The 13,660-nt window shown below is 39.4% G+C and overlaps 1 protein-coding gene across 1 annotated transcript in view; it reads right to left on the bottom strand.

The window, feature by feature from the left end:
• The window catches only part of LOC124615479 (protein bicaudal D), a 121,116-nt gene that overhangs the window by 34,957 nt on the left and 72,499 nt on the right, over positions 1–13,660 (bottom strand). The window lies entirely within an intron of this gene.

Raw genomic sequence — 13,660 nt, 5'->3', positions numbered from 1 at the left:
ACTGAATGATTTATCAAAACCTGAGAAATGACGATATCTATGTCTATTGAGGTTGAAATTGAGTCAGACTGTGAAGTTATCTGGGCATGAGTAATCAGTCTACATGAACTCATATTCATCATCAGATGTTTCTACTGGCCAATTGATTCTGCTCTGATAGTTGTACAACCATTCAAAGAATGTCTCCGCTCAGCAGTGCTGAAGTACCCCGATCATGCAACATATGTTTGACATGATTAAACCTACGAAGTCTCAACTGAGATGCACATGTATTTGTTGACTGTGGTACAGACAGACTTATCTTGAAAAGTAGTTCTGAATGCTTTCTCCAAAAACTGGCTTGAGCCTTTACTTCGGCAAGCCACACACAATGGTAACATTTTACACCTCATAATTACAAGCAGGCCTGATCTTATCAACAGTTCAATACAGAGATGGGGATTAGTGACCAAAATGTGATCATAGTAACAACGGTTACTAAACTTAAGAAATCCATCACTTAGTTCCAGTATGATAGTTATGCAGTAGTTATGGGCGAAGTTTAAGCTTATTGTTAATTGTATTCTAGATAAGTATGCACTGAGTAAATGGATTAAGGACAGAAAAGACCCAAGATGGTTTAATAACACTATTCAGAAAATGCTGAGAAAATGCAGAGGCTAGTAGAAACTTGTGCATTTATAAGAAGATCAGTGCATGAAATGTACAACTACTTCCACTATCATTAAGGTAGCAAACGATCTTGTTGAGTATCCTAGACAATTCTGGTCCTACGTAAAACCACTACATGGTCAAAGGTGTTTTGACCATGAGTTGCAACTTCTTCACAGTAGACTTTCTTCAAATAACACAAGATACAAAGGATGGGCAACTTGCCAGGCAAAGGAAGTCTGTCAGCAAATTATCGGGGCCTGCTACAGAGATCACTAGCAGAGCAGAGCTGTGTTTCACATCACGCATCATGTGGGAACACGTAGTGCAGATCTTAGTATCACAGCACAACATGTTATAAGTCAGAGTGTGCTAGAGAGTGCATTCCTGCAAGCATTCTGCCAAGGCCCCATTGGTTTAAAAGTTCCAGTTGTCATCACCACAACCATTTCAATATATCACAGCTGACCTGTTCAAAGAAGGTTCTATAGCTCTTCGACTATGCACAACATCAGCACAGTAGTGCCTACACTGTACACAAGGCTGTATTGTGCACCAATTTTGATGTCACATCAGAACAGGACTGTCACAGGCCAGGAATATTGTATAACGATCTCTTGAAGTTGAATGTTTGTGTGTCATTTAACAGATGTGTGTTTTAGAAATATAACTGCAGTCATTTCAGTAGCTGTGATTACAGGTATCTGTGCCTTATGTTTATTTGGGAGTAGCACCCCTGTTTACATTATCAGCGGCACCTTGTGGTGTTGTCAACATACATGTTGACAATTAAGGGTAACTACAAGAGTTACATTTTTGCTATGAAATCATACAGGCAAGTGCACTATCTTAAGTATTGGCAATGAGGCCGTACGGACTACAAAACAGACTTAAAGCAGTTCGGTCAGTTTCTGAAAAGCATCAATGACTCAAGATGATTAGGATGTCATACTATCAAGACAATTTATCACAGCTCAACATTTTATGCTTAACCTTTTAGAAAAGTGCACTGTTTAACCTATTTTTTCTAGGGAGAAAAGTAAAATAGCAATAATCTGTGCTTAGTATATTTCAGATGGAACAAGAAATTGACATTACGACGCAAACACTGCCACTGCTGTAGACTATTAGCACCAGGTAGGAAAGAATGCTCATCAAGCTAGGTGAAGAAAAACATGGACAGAAATCAGAGCCCCTCTGGCGACCCACCTGTTTTTCCAGAAGAAGGAAAAATGGATAAATTACATTCCCTGCATGGAACAACATTTTACAAAGCAGAGGACAACATGCAAGGCAATGCAAAATACCTTTTCCTATCTAGCACTAGAAATGAAATTTATAATGTACAAGGTGTACAACTTTGCTTCTGCAGTTTTTCCCCAACATTTGAGGCTTTAATGAAACAAATTGGTCACACATGTATCATTCAAAGTATTTTCCATCGCTTGCCACTACTTTCCCCCAACTTTTGGGCAGTGTGCGAACCCCACGTCAAAAAAATTGTTCGTCTTTTGAAGCGATCCAATTTGTGACTTCTTCATGAGATCGTAAGTGTTGGTCAGCCAAGCCATGCACCATTGATCTAAAAAGGTGATAGTCAGAGTGAGCAATCTCTGGAGAATACGGTGGGTGAGGCAGAACTTGCCATTTTAATACTTCGAAGTACGTTTTGACCTCTTTTGCAATGTGGGGTCAAGCATAGTCATGCTGCAAAATCACTTTATCGTGCCTCTTGCTGTATTGCGGCTGTTTGTCTTTTAATGCTCTGCTCAAACGCATTAATTGAATTTGATAACGAGCACCTGTGATTGCTTCACTTGGTTTTTAACACCTCATAGTACATGGCGTCGAGCTGGTCCCACTAAATGCAGAGCAAGATCCTGGAGCCGTGAATATTCGGTTTGGCCGTCGATGTGGAAGCATGGCCGGGATAGCCCCATGATTTTTTGCATTTAGGGTGATCGTAATGAACCCATTTTTCGTCCCTGGTCGCAATGCGTTGCAGAAATCACTTCCATTTTTGCCTCTGAAGCCACTGTTCACAAACACACACACGCCGTTCAACGTCTCTTGGTTTCAGCTCACGTGGGAACTAAGTTCCTTCTTTCTGAATCATGCCCATAGCCTTGAGACATTTTGAAATGGCTTGCTATATCACTCTCACTAATCGTGCCAATTCTTATCGAGTTTGACGCGAGTCTTCACTCAGCAGTGTCTCCAATTCTGCATCTTCAAAAACATTCTCTCTTCCACCATTATGCCGGTCTACACGTTAAAATCACCATTCTTGAAGCATTGACACCACTCATGACACATTCTTTCACTAATAGTGTCCTTACCACACGTACCTGAGAGCAATTAATGAGACTCAGTTGCTGTTTTCTTCATACTGAAACAAAACAGTAACACCTCCCACAAATGATGAGAATTAGTTTTGTAAACTGACATTTTCAATCAAGAACAACTTTATGATGCAGACACAAATTGACTAATGTTTGAATGAGGTTATGTTGACCGAGGTCCAAGCTAACTGCCTGATGTCTGCGATCTGTTTCTTTTGACCGCTGCTTACCGTTGTTGCTACCTATAGGCAAATGGCAGAAGCAAAGTTGTACACCTTGTAATTCAACAGTTGTTTCTGGACAAGGACCCAAGCATAGTAGGCTGCACAGAGTGTAAGGAAAAATATTTCAAAAGTAAAATACTCGTAGCGGCAGCACGTCATAGAGTTTACAAAGTGTACAAGGAACCCAGTCAGAATCTTAAGGAAAGGGTTGCTATGCTCCAGGGTCCAACCAGAGACTAAATTAAACATGAAAATCCTGTACGTAATATTTTATATGGGCATGTGGCAGTAAGAGAGATGCTAATAGTACATGCTCCAGATGCTAGTTTGAAAAATGAGTTAATCAGGTTAAGTAACCCAACGTTAGAAGAGCGTTTAAGCACTGTTCAGGTTTTTGAGCAGATAAAACAAATACCGAGTGGTTATAATTAAACTTTCCCCTTTTTAATTCATTACAGCATGAAAACTAATTATCGTACGAGTACCAAACTTTGTAGCATTACTGTCCAGACTATGGGGTGCACGATTTTCATGCATCACAGTGCCACTGTACAGTTCCAACTATGGTCACCAGGTGCCATGATCAGTCATCATGATTCATAGTCTCACACACCTGACCAGTTGCAGCGCACTTGTTGACATGTCAACATGAGCATGGACAAAAGGAGCAGGGCATTATTGGTGAAGCTCTACAACCAAAATAACAGTAATGATGCAGCTGCACTTCGAGAATATTGCCAGCTGAAAGGATTATAGAAGGGTCCTCTTTCACTGCCTGCTGTGTGGAGCATGATGAGGTAGTTCAAATCAACTGGATAACAGGGAGTTGCTCCAGGAAGAGGCCAAAAATTGGTTGCACCACACGAGGTCAATAATATCACTGTTGCTATGTGTGTAATTCCTAATGGTCAGGCAGTGCGCATGCTGTGTCACGACAATTGAACATCCCTTGGTCCAGTGTACGGAAGGTGCTTCAAATCATTCTCAAATGGTATCATTACAAGACTCATATAATACAGTAGCTTGCACCATAGAACGCACAACGACATGTTGACTTTGCTCTTTACTTTCTCACAAGGATTGAAGTTGATGAGGGCTGGCCCTGGACCGTCCTATGGACAGACAAATCTCAATTTTCTCTGATGGGTGAGGTGAACACACAGAATGGCAGAGTGTGGAGATCTTCAACTCCAGTCACTGTGCATGAATTCCTCTGTACAGTGTACGTGTCACTGTATGGTGTGGCTCCACGGTTACATTCATCATTGGCCCATTCTTTTTTGAACAGGTTGGCACTCAAGGACCAAAGACATGCAGTGTGACTGGCCAGTGTTACTGCAATGTGCTTCACCAGCATGTACACTTGCCCTACAGAAGAAAGATGCATTGAACTCAACAGTTTTTATGCGAGACAGGGCCCCACCACACATCACTCGCAAAGTTCACCTGGTTCTCCAAAAGAAATTTGGAAATGATTGATCACCTGATCTCACTCCCTGTGATTTCTGGTTGTGGGGCTACCTGAAGGACACGATTTTCCAGGGGAACATTCACACGTATGCTGAACTGAAGCGCAGCATATCAAGAAAGTTATGCCTGCACACCTACAGACATGCTTTGGTGTGCTGTGAAGAATGCAATCCTGCACTTTCAGACTCTTCTAGAGACTGATGGGTGCCATATTGATTCCCTTTTGTAGCAATAACGGTACTGGTATGCAATGGTATGATGTACAATAGCAGCACATTAAAAGTGTTTCAATTAAATTGATTCTGCATTGTTTCTCTTCCTCAAGTCTTTGACATTAATGCTACCAAGTTTGGTCCTAATACAGTAATTAGTTTCTGTATTATAACATGTTTAACTATAACCACCTGGTATAAAGGACTCAAAATAATGGGAAAAATGAAATTTTCAAAACAGAATTTCAAGGCCCCAGAAATTTTTAAGGTGAGACAATTAGGCAGACATACAAAAACATCCCTATAAATGAAGCAATATAAAATTAATTAGAAATAAATATCATAATAGGCAAAACAAAGTACGGGTACAAAAAATAGGAACATTAAATATAATACCGTTAAGGAAGACGCTGAAAGTGCTGATGAAAGACTCAGTAATAGGATATACAAAATAGTTTTGAGTGGCGCTAAAGCAGTACTTGTAAATGCTGGAGTAAATGGTGTACAATTCCAAGTAGATACGAGTTCTTCCAAACCTATAAATTAGTTGTGCAACTCATAAATTTACTGTAGCACCTCAGCTGAGCAAATTCTAGGGTATGCTGACAAGTTATAGTGATCAACTGATTAAAATAAAATGACACTGTACAATAAATGCTCATAGTAAAAATACAAGCAACACTATTCATGACTTTGTCTCCAAAGGCTGCCAACCATCACGGAACTCAAGCTCTTTGAGAAACTCGGGTTTACATACTAGAAATCAGCAAATCAAATAAAGGTAATAGATGAGAAAGAGGAGTGTGTAACACACTGTAGAAAGAATGAATACAGTTCTGTGAAACCCCAGGAAGTACAGAAGATTAGCAGATGCGTATCACCTTCAAGCCTACATCTGTACTCAAGTTTTTCATGGCTAGACCCATTCCTTATACAATGTGTGAGAAGGTCAAACAAGAATTCGATAGGTTAGAAGGAAATGGCATAACTGGACCCTTTATGAAGACATGATGGAAAAACCAAATGGGAAACTATGGCTGTGTGATAAATTAAAATGCATATTCTGTAACTGATATGAACCCAATCCTGAGAGCTCAAGATATAATGGAAAAATTAGGTACAGGCATGTACTATTCAAAGATGGGTTTGATTGATACATACCTCTAATTGCGACTCGACAAAGAAAGCTAGTCAGTGACGGTCATTAACACACCATTTGGCCACAAGTGGTGGCACACCATTTGGCCTCTAAAAATGTAACAGATTATTCCTCAGTATAAATTCTGCCCCAGCATAATATCAAAGATACCTATAGCATTTAATCATGAGGATTCCATAACCAACAAATTTAATAGATGATACAGGAGTCTCAGGGAGTTCTTACCGAAGAACATTTAGAAAACTTGGAGATGGTGATTAAAACACTAATAAACAAGGGACTTGGTGTTAATAAGAAAAAATGACCCTTCCTTCAAGAATGGATGAAGTATCTGTCACATACTATCAGGAGAAGGTATTTGTACTACCACAAAACATGTGCATGCCATTGCAAAGCTTCCAGTAGCCACAAATGTGAAAGAGATGCAATCAAACTTCTCAAATTGATATTATCAAAAATTCATTCTAGCAAGAGCCACAACAGCTGAGCTGCTACATAAATTGTTCTGTAAAAGTGAAACATGGAATTGGATGAAGATTAGATTAGATTAGATTAATACTAGTTCCATGAATCATGAATACGATATTTCGTAATGATGTGGAATGAGTCAGATTTTCCAATACATGACATAATTAAGTTAATTTAACAACATACTTAAGTTAATATAACAACTTTTTATTTTTTTATTTTTTATTTTTTAATATTTTTTTCTTTTTTTTTTCTTAATTTATATCTAAAAATTCCTCTATGGAGTAGAAGGAGTTGTCATTCAGAAATTCTTTTAATTTCTTCTTAAATACTTGTTGGTTATCTGTCAGACTTTTGATACTATTTGGTAAGTGACCAAAGACTTTAGTGCCAGTATAATTCACCCCTTTCTGTGCCAAAGTTAGATTTAATCTTGAATAGTGAAGATCATCATTTCTCCTAGTATTGTAGTTATGCACACTGCTATTACTTTTGAATTGGGTTTGGTTGTTAATAACAAATTTCATAAGGGAGTATATATACTGAGAAGCTACTGTGAATATCCCTAGATCCTTAAATAAATGTCTGCAGGATGATCTTGGGTGGACTCCAGCTATTATTCTGATTACACGCTTTTGTGCAATAAATACTTTATTCCTCAGTGATGAATTACCCCAAAATATGATGCCATATGAAAGCAATGAGTGAAAATAGGCGTAGTAAGCTAATTTACTAAGATGTTTATCACCAAAATTTGCAATGACCCTTATTGCATAAGTAGCTGAACTCAAACGTTTCAGCAGATCATCAATGTGTTTCTTACAATTTAATCTCTCATCAATGGACATACCTAAAAATTTGGAATATTCTACCTTAGCTATATGCTTCTGATTAAGGTCTATATTTATTAATGGCGTCATACCATTCACTGTACGGAACTGTATGTACTGTGTCTTATCAAAATTCAGTGAGAGTCCGTTTACAAGGAACCACTTAGTAATTTTCTGAAAGACAGTATTGACAATTTCATCAGTTAATTCTTGTTTGTCAGGTGTGATTACTATACTTGTATCATCAGCAAAGAGAACTAACTTTGCCTCTTCATGAATATAGAATGGCAAGTCATTAATATATATTAAGAACAACAAAGGACCCAAGACTGACCCTTGTGGAACCCCATTCTTGATAGTTCCCCAGTTTGAGGAATGTGCTGATCTTTGCATATTATGAGAACTGCTTATTTCAACTTTCTGCACTCTTCCAGTTAGGTACGAATTAAACCATTTGTGCACTGTCCCACTCATGCCACAATGCTTGAGCTTGTCTGGCAGAATTTCATGATTTACACAATCAAAAGCCTAGGACTGTCAGGTGGCTTTTGATAAGCAGAAAGGTGCTTCATTTGATTTGAAATACTTAGTCACGAAATCAGTTAATAGTTGCAGCAGAAAACCTATAAAGAAATTGGGACAGTGTTATCACACACAGAGGGAAGCATGATTGCTTTCAACTTCAAGACTTTGAACTCAACACAATGGGTTTACTCTCAGTTGAAGTCCTCATATTTGCTACTAAGAAATTATATAATTACTTGTAAGGGCACAAGTTTTTTCTACAAACTGACAATAGGCCTTTAGTGATAATGTTCAAACCTGGAGCAAAGATTGCAAAGGTGGTTGCTGTTACTGTCAGCATAAAATTATGAAATAAAATATCATGTTTCTTCAAACCACAGCAACGTCAACATAATCTCGTGTACTTTTAATAGCTTACATCTAGACCACTTATTTTTCATCAATCTTACGCATTTCGACTTTCCATCATTTTCAAAGGCAGTGCTATGGCACTTATAAAAAACATTGGATACATTGTATCATGTCAACATTCTCGAGCACTTGCCTTATGACCAAAAATATTGACATTATACAATGTATCTAATGTTTTTATATGACTGACATAGCAGTGCCTTTGAAAGTAAGAGAAAGTCAAAATGCATAAGGCTGATAAAAAAATAAACATGTGGTCAAGATGTAAGTAAAGTTATTAAATGTGCATCCAGATGGCCGCATCTTTTCACAGCATTTTCATGCAAATTGCAGCTGACACTCCCATGTTCGCCGACTGGCAGTGACGGGCATTTCACAGGAAGTTGGTTTTCAGGTCAAAGCTCTACCCAACAGGGCTTCCAATAGACCCGATAGCCATAGCAAAAGCAGTCAGAAAAGATGAAGCTCTCTCAAAAATGAAGTATTTCATGGAAACTCAATGGCCCTCACCTAAGAAGTGACTAATGCACCCTGAATTGGTGCACTTCTTGAACCTTCGACATGCATTATCTCTGTTTAAAAGAAATCATCATCCTACACCTAGTGGAAGGGAAGCTGCGAGTAGTCATTTCGGGATTACTTCATCCAGAAGTGTCAAAACTCTTGCACAGATGCCCTTGGGGAATTTTTCACCACAAAGAAAATGGCAAGACAACCTGTCTGCTTGCAAGGTCTAGTGAAAGCCACAGAAACTATGTTGCACAAATGTATGCTCTGCAGGAAATATTGAACTGCCCCACTGGGATCACATTTTCCATGGGCCAAAATGTTGGAATTTGAGAGTAGAATCCACTTGCACTACACTGAACCACCAGTAGGAGAAAACTGCCTCATTCTAAAGGATACGTGCAATAGTTTCCCGTATGTTATAAGGATGAGAAGCACAGGTGCACCATAAACAGTTAAAGTACCCAAGCAGATATCTGCAGTACAACAACAGCCATTGTAACTGAAAATGCCACATTGTTTACCACCAGAGAATAGGGAAGAGTTTAGTATGGCTAAAGGGATCCAGCATCTTTGTAGCACACTGTTCCATCCTGAACACAATGGTGTCATGGAATGCTCTATCAGGCCTTCTAAAACAGAAATGAGGAAACTCAGCCATGAATATAAAATGAAGAATATCATTTCATATTCCTCATAAGCCCACACTCCATTCAAGATGCTTCACAGAAGGAAGATGGGAACTCTACTTTCTGTAACAGCACCTCATAAAAGCATGTAGTAACCCTCGCCAGATAGTCTGAAAGTAGGAAGAAGTATTTCGACAGTGATGATAAAACAATACATTCAGAGGTGCATCACAATTAGAAAATGTGGCACCCAGGCACTGTGGTATGCAAACTGGGGAATGTGAAGATGGTGGTACTGAAAGTAAGCACATGGACCACCTCATCCTGTAATATGATAACCCCATTCCAGAAGCTACATATCTTTTTCAGTTTCGAGGGATGGCGGCAACAAGTTGACCTTTTGACACTGGAGGGAGGAGGAGGAGTTACAGAATCACAACTGTCAACCAGTGCCTACGGGGCAAGGAGGTGGATGATCTCATTCACCTACAACAATAACAGCAGAAGAAGACGTTCTGCATTTTTTTCTTGGAGGAAGTGGATGCTATGACCCTGAGTTGCAACTCCTGCAAGCTAGACTTCCCTCAAACAACACAAGGTAGACAGGATGTCTGAATCACCAGTTGAACCAAAACTGCCAGCAAATATTAAGGGCCTGGTATAGATAACACAAACAGAGTAGACTTATGTTCCTTATCACACATCACATGCAACAAACAGTGTTGAGTTTTGTTAAATCACTGCACACCACAATGTAAGTCGTGCTCTGTGGCTCTATTAGCAGAATGTTCTCCAGAATGTGTTTGAGAGTGTGTTCCTGTGAGAGTTCCAGTGAGATCTCGTCGAAGTTCCAGTTCCTGTTGCCATCACTGTTATAGTTCCAATTCAGCACACCTCACCTGTCTGAAGAATGATCCACCACTCTCTGACAATGCACTATAACTGCAACAGCAGTGCCTACACTGGACAGAATATTGCATTGTGGACCAATTGGTCTTTGCCTCAGAGCAAGGCTGTCACAGGCTAGGAATAATGTACAACAATCTCTCAAAATTGAGAATTTGTGTGGCATGCAATACACATGCATTTGGAAATAGAACAGTAGTCATTTCAGTAGTTGTTATTATAGGCATGTGAGCCTGATGTTTGGTTGGGAGTAGTACCCCTGTTTACAATGATATCAACAGCACCTTGTGTTTGATGTCAATATACACGTTTGCAATTAAGTATAGCTAGAGAAAAAGACTTCTATTCACTCGCTAATCGAACACGGCAATTAAAGACAGCAAAAGGACAGATTGCTACTCAACATATAGAACAGACTATGAACGGCAGACAGGCACAACAAAAAGACTACTCAAATGTGAGCTTTCAGCAAAAAGGCTTTCTTCTAAGGAAGATAACACAGACACATTCACAAAAGCACAACTCGCACACACATGACCACTGTCTCTGGCCACCGACACCAGACTCAGTGGCCAGAGACTCTGGTGTCGGTGGCCAGAGACAGTGGTCATGTGTGTGTAAGTTGTGCTTGGTAAATGTCTCCACTTTAGAAGAAGGCCTTTTGACCAAAAGCTCACGTTTAGGAGTATTTTAGTTGTGCCTGTCTGTGAATCAACATCTGCTCTATATGGTGATTAGCAATGCATCCTTTTCATAATATTGTCATTATTTCATCCTGGATTTCACTATTTGAAGTTATAAACTTCACATTTAAAAAATCATTCATACAGGAACAGTGTACAGAGATACCAGGGCTGTTTGACCACTGCATGGATTTACAAAATATTGCTGGAGTGAAACTCAAACTTGCCCTTTTCTGGCATGATATCCTGTGAACCATGGATTTAAGGAAACCAGCATATTACACATTTTTAGCTTTCCAGAAAGCATTTGGCACTGTGTCATGCTGCAGACACTTAATCAAGGTCTGAGCATACTGAATAGGTTCTCAGTTATGTGAATGACTAAGACTTTTTAATTGATATAACTCATTATGTTGTCCCGGCAAGTACAAAAAATAATTCCTTAATGTTTGAATTCAGTATTAATAATGTGCTGTTTGACACAGTCCTGTCAATTAAGTATTAGGGCTTAACGGTGCAAAGCAACATGAAATGGAACACACACACACACACACACACACACACACACACACACACACAGTCGACTGTAGGGAAGGCAAGTGGTCAACTTTGGTTTATTGGAAGAATTTTAGGGAATTGTACCATATCTATAAAGGAGATTGTGTACAGAACCTTGTGTGTGCAATTCTAGAGAACTGCTCAAGTGTGTGGGATTCCCACCAGGTTAGATTAAAGAAGATATCACAGTAATTCAAAAATATGCTGCTAGCTTTGTCATCAGCAGATCCAATCAACATGGAATTATTATGGAAATGCTCCATGAAGTTGCCTAGAGGCAACAAGGCAGTATTTTCATAAAGCACAAATGAGTATGTTTAGAGAACCAGCATTTATGGCAGACTGCATAATAATCCTCCTGCCACCAATTTGTATCTCGCATAAAGACCATGAAGACATGATAAAAGAAATCATGGTTCATATTGAAGCATATAGACAGTCATGTTTCCATTATGCCATCTGCTAGTGGAACAGGAAAGGGAATGACTAGCAGCAGTAAAAGGTACCCTCTGCTGGGAGAGTATGGATGTAGATGTATATGTAGATCTTGATTTACAAGAAGCCAGTCTTTAGAAACAGAAATACAATGTTTTGTTACACCATGGCTTTGCATGCTTCCATGTAAAATATGCTGATGGTACTGTATAAGATATGGCTATCAAAACTGTAACATGATAGCAAGGACATTATGATAAAGGTGGTACTCTACAACACTAATTCCATGTAATTTTTCTAACAGTATTTTCAGTTCCTTGAGTGAACATACTCTGCCACTAACAGTTAGCTAACCTATGTTACACAATTTACTTTGGACTTCACATTCCACATAAACTCATATCTTTCTATTATGTGTCAACACATTGTTATGTATTTCACACTTCTCTGGCTCTAGCACATAAGTATCACCTACATACAGAGTGGTCCTTCTTACAAATCTTATTGCTATTATAATGTGCTCACTGAAGCACCTGAAGCAGCTGCAACATCTGCTCAGCCTGCAGTCAGAGCAAGACTGCAACCTCTCTCCCAGCACAAACTAGAGACAAGCTACTAATGAACTACCATCTCCATGATGAGCTGGGTGAAACCATCACCAGGAATGATTACAGGAAATGTGGTACAGATATAGAGGCTGGAACTGTGACACTTGTGACTGCAGTAATGTCGAGGCCCATCCAACAGCTATCTGCTGCATTTCTTTAGGCAATGAAGGTCAAACTTAAAAAATGAGGCAAAACAGTTGGCAACACGAGCAGTTCTGACCAGGACTTAAGATTGTGGGGACTTAGTACCACTGGCTCTACCCCCCCCCCCCCCCCCCCAATAATATCGCTGCCCTACTGCTGTACCTTTGCCAGATCAGTACTCTGTAGTATACATTTTATGCTAAAGGCATTTTATATACATTGCAAGAATAAAATTATTCATAGTATGTGACAGGAATGTACGTGATTATTTATCGTAGTAATTACCATGCCTGCCCTCCACTACTTACAAGATGATTTTATCTGATTATGAGAATAATCAATGAAGGGGTATCTGTTGAGATGCCAGACAAATGTGTGGTTCATGAAGAGAGGCAGCAGCCTTTTCTGTAGTTGCAGCGGCAACAGTCCGGATCATTGATCTGGCCTTCTAACATTAACCAAAACGGCCTTGCTGTGCTGGTACTGCGAACGGTTGATAGCAAGGGGAAACTCCAGCCATAATTTATCCCCAAGGGCATGCAGCTTGACTGTATGGTTAAATATTGATGGCGTCCTCTTGGGTAAAATATTCCAGAGGTAAAACAGTCCCCCATTCGGATATCTCCGGGCAGGGACTGCTCGGGAGCACGTTGTCATTAGGAGAAAGAAAACTGGCATTCTACGGATCAGAACGTGGAATGTCAGATCTCTTAAATGGGCAGGCAGGTCAGAAAATTTAAAAATGGAAATGGACAGGTTAAAGCTAGATATAGCAGGAATTCATGAAGTTCGAAGGCAGGAGGAACAAGACTTCTGGTCAGGTAAATACAGGGGTATAAATACAAAATCAAATAGGGGTAATGGAGGGGTAGCTTTAATAATTAATAAAAAAAAAAAA

The sequence above is a fragment of the Schistocerca americana genome, chromosome 5, assembly GCF_021461395.2.
Source record: "Schistocerca americana isolate TAMUIC-IGC-003095 chromosome 5, iqSchAmer2.1, whole genome shotgun sequence".
NCBI lineage: Eukaryota > Metazoa > Arthropoda > Insecta > Orthoptera > Acrididae > Schistocerca > Schistocerca americana.
The sequence above is the reverse complement of the archived record's forward strand: the minus strand, read 5'-3'. Positions and strand labels throughout refer to the sequence as shown.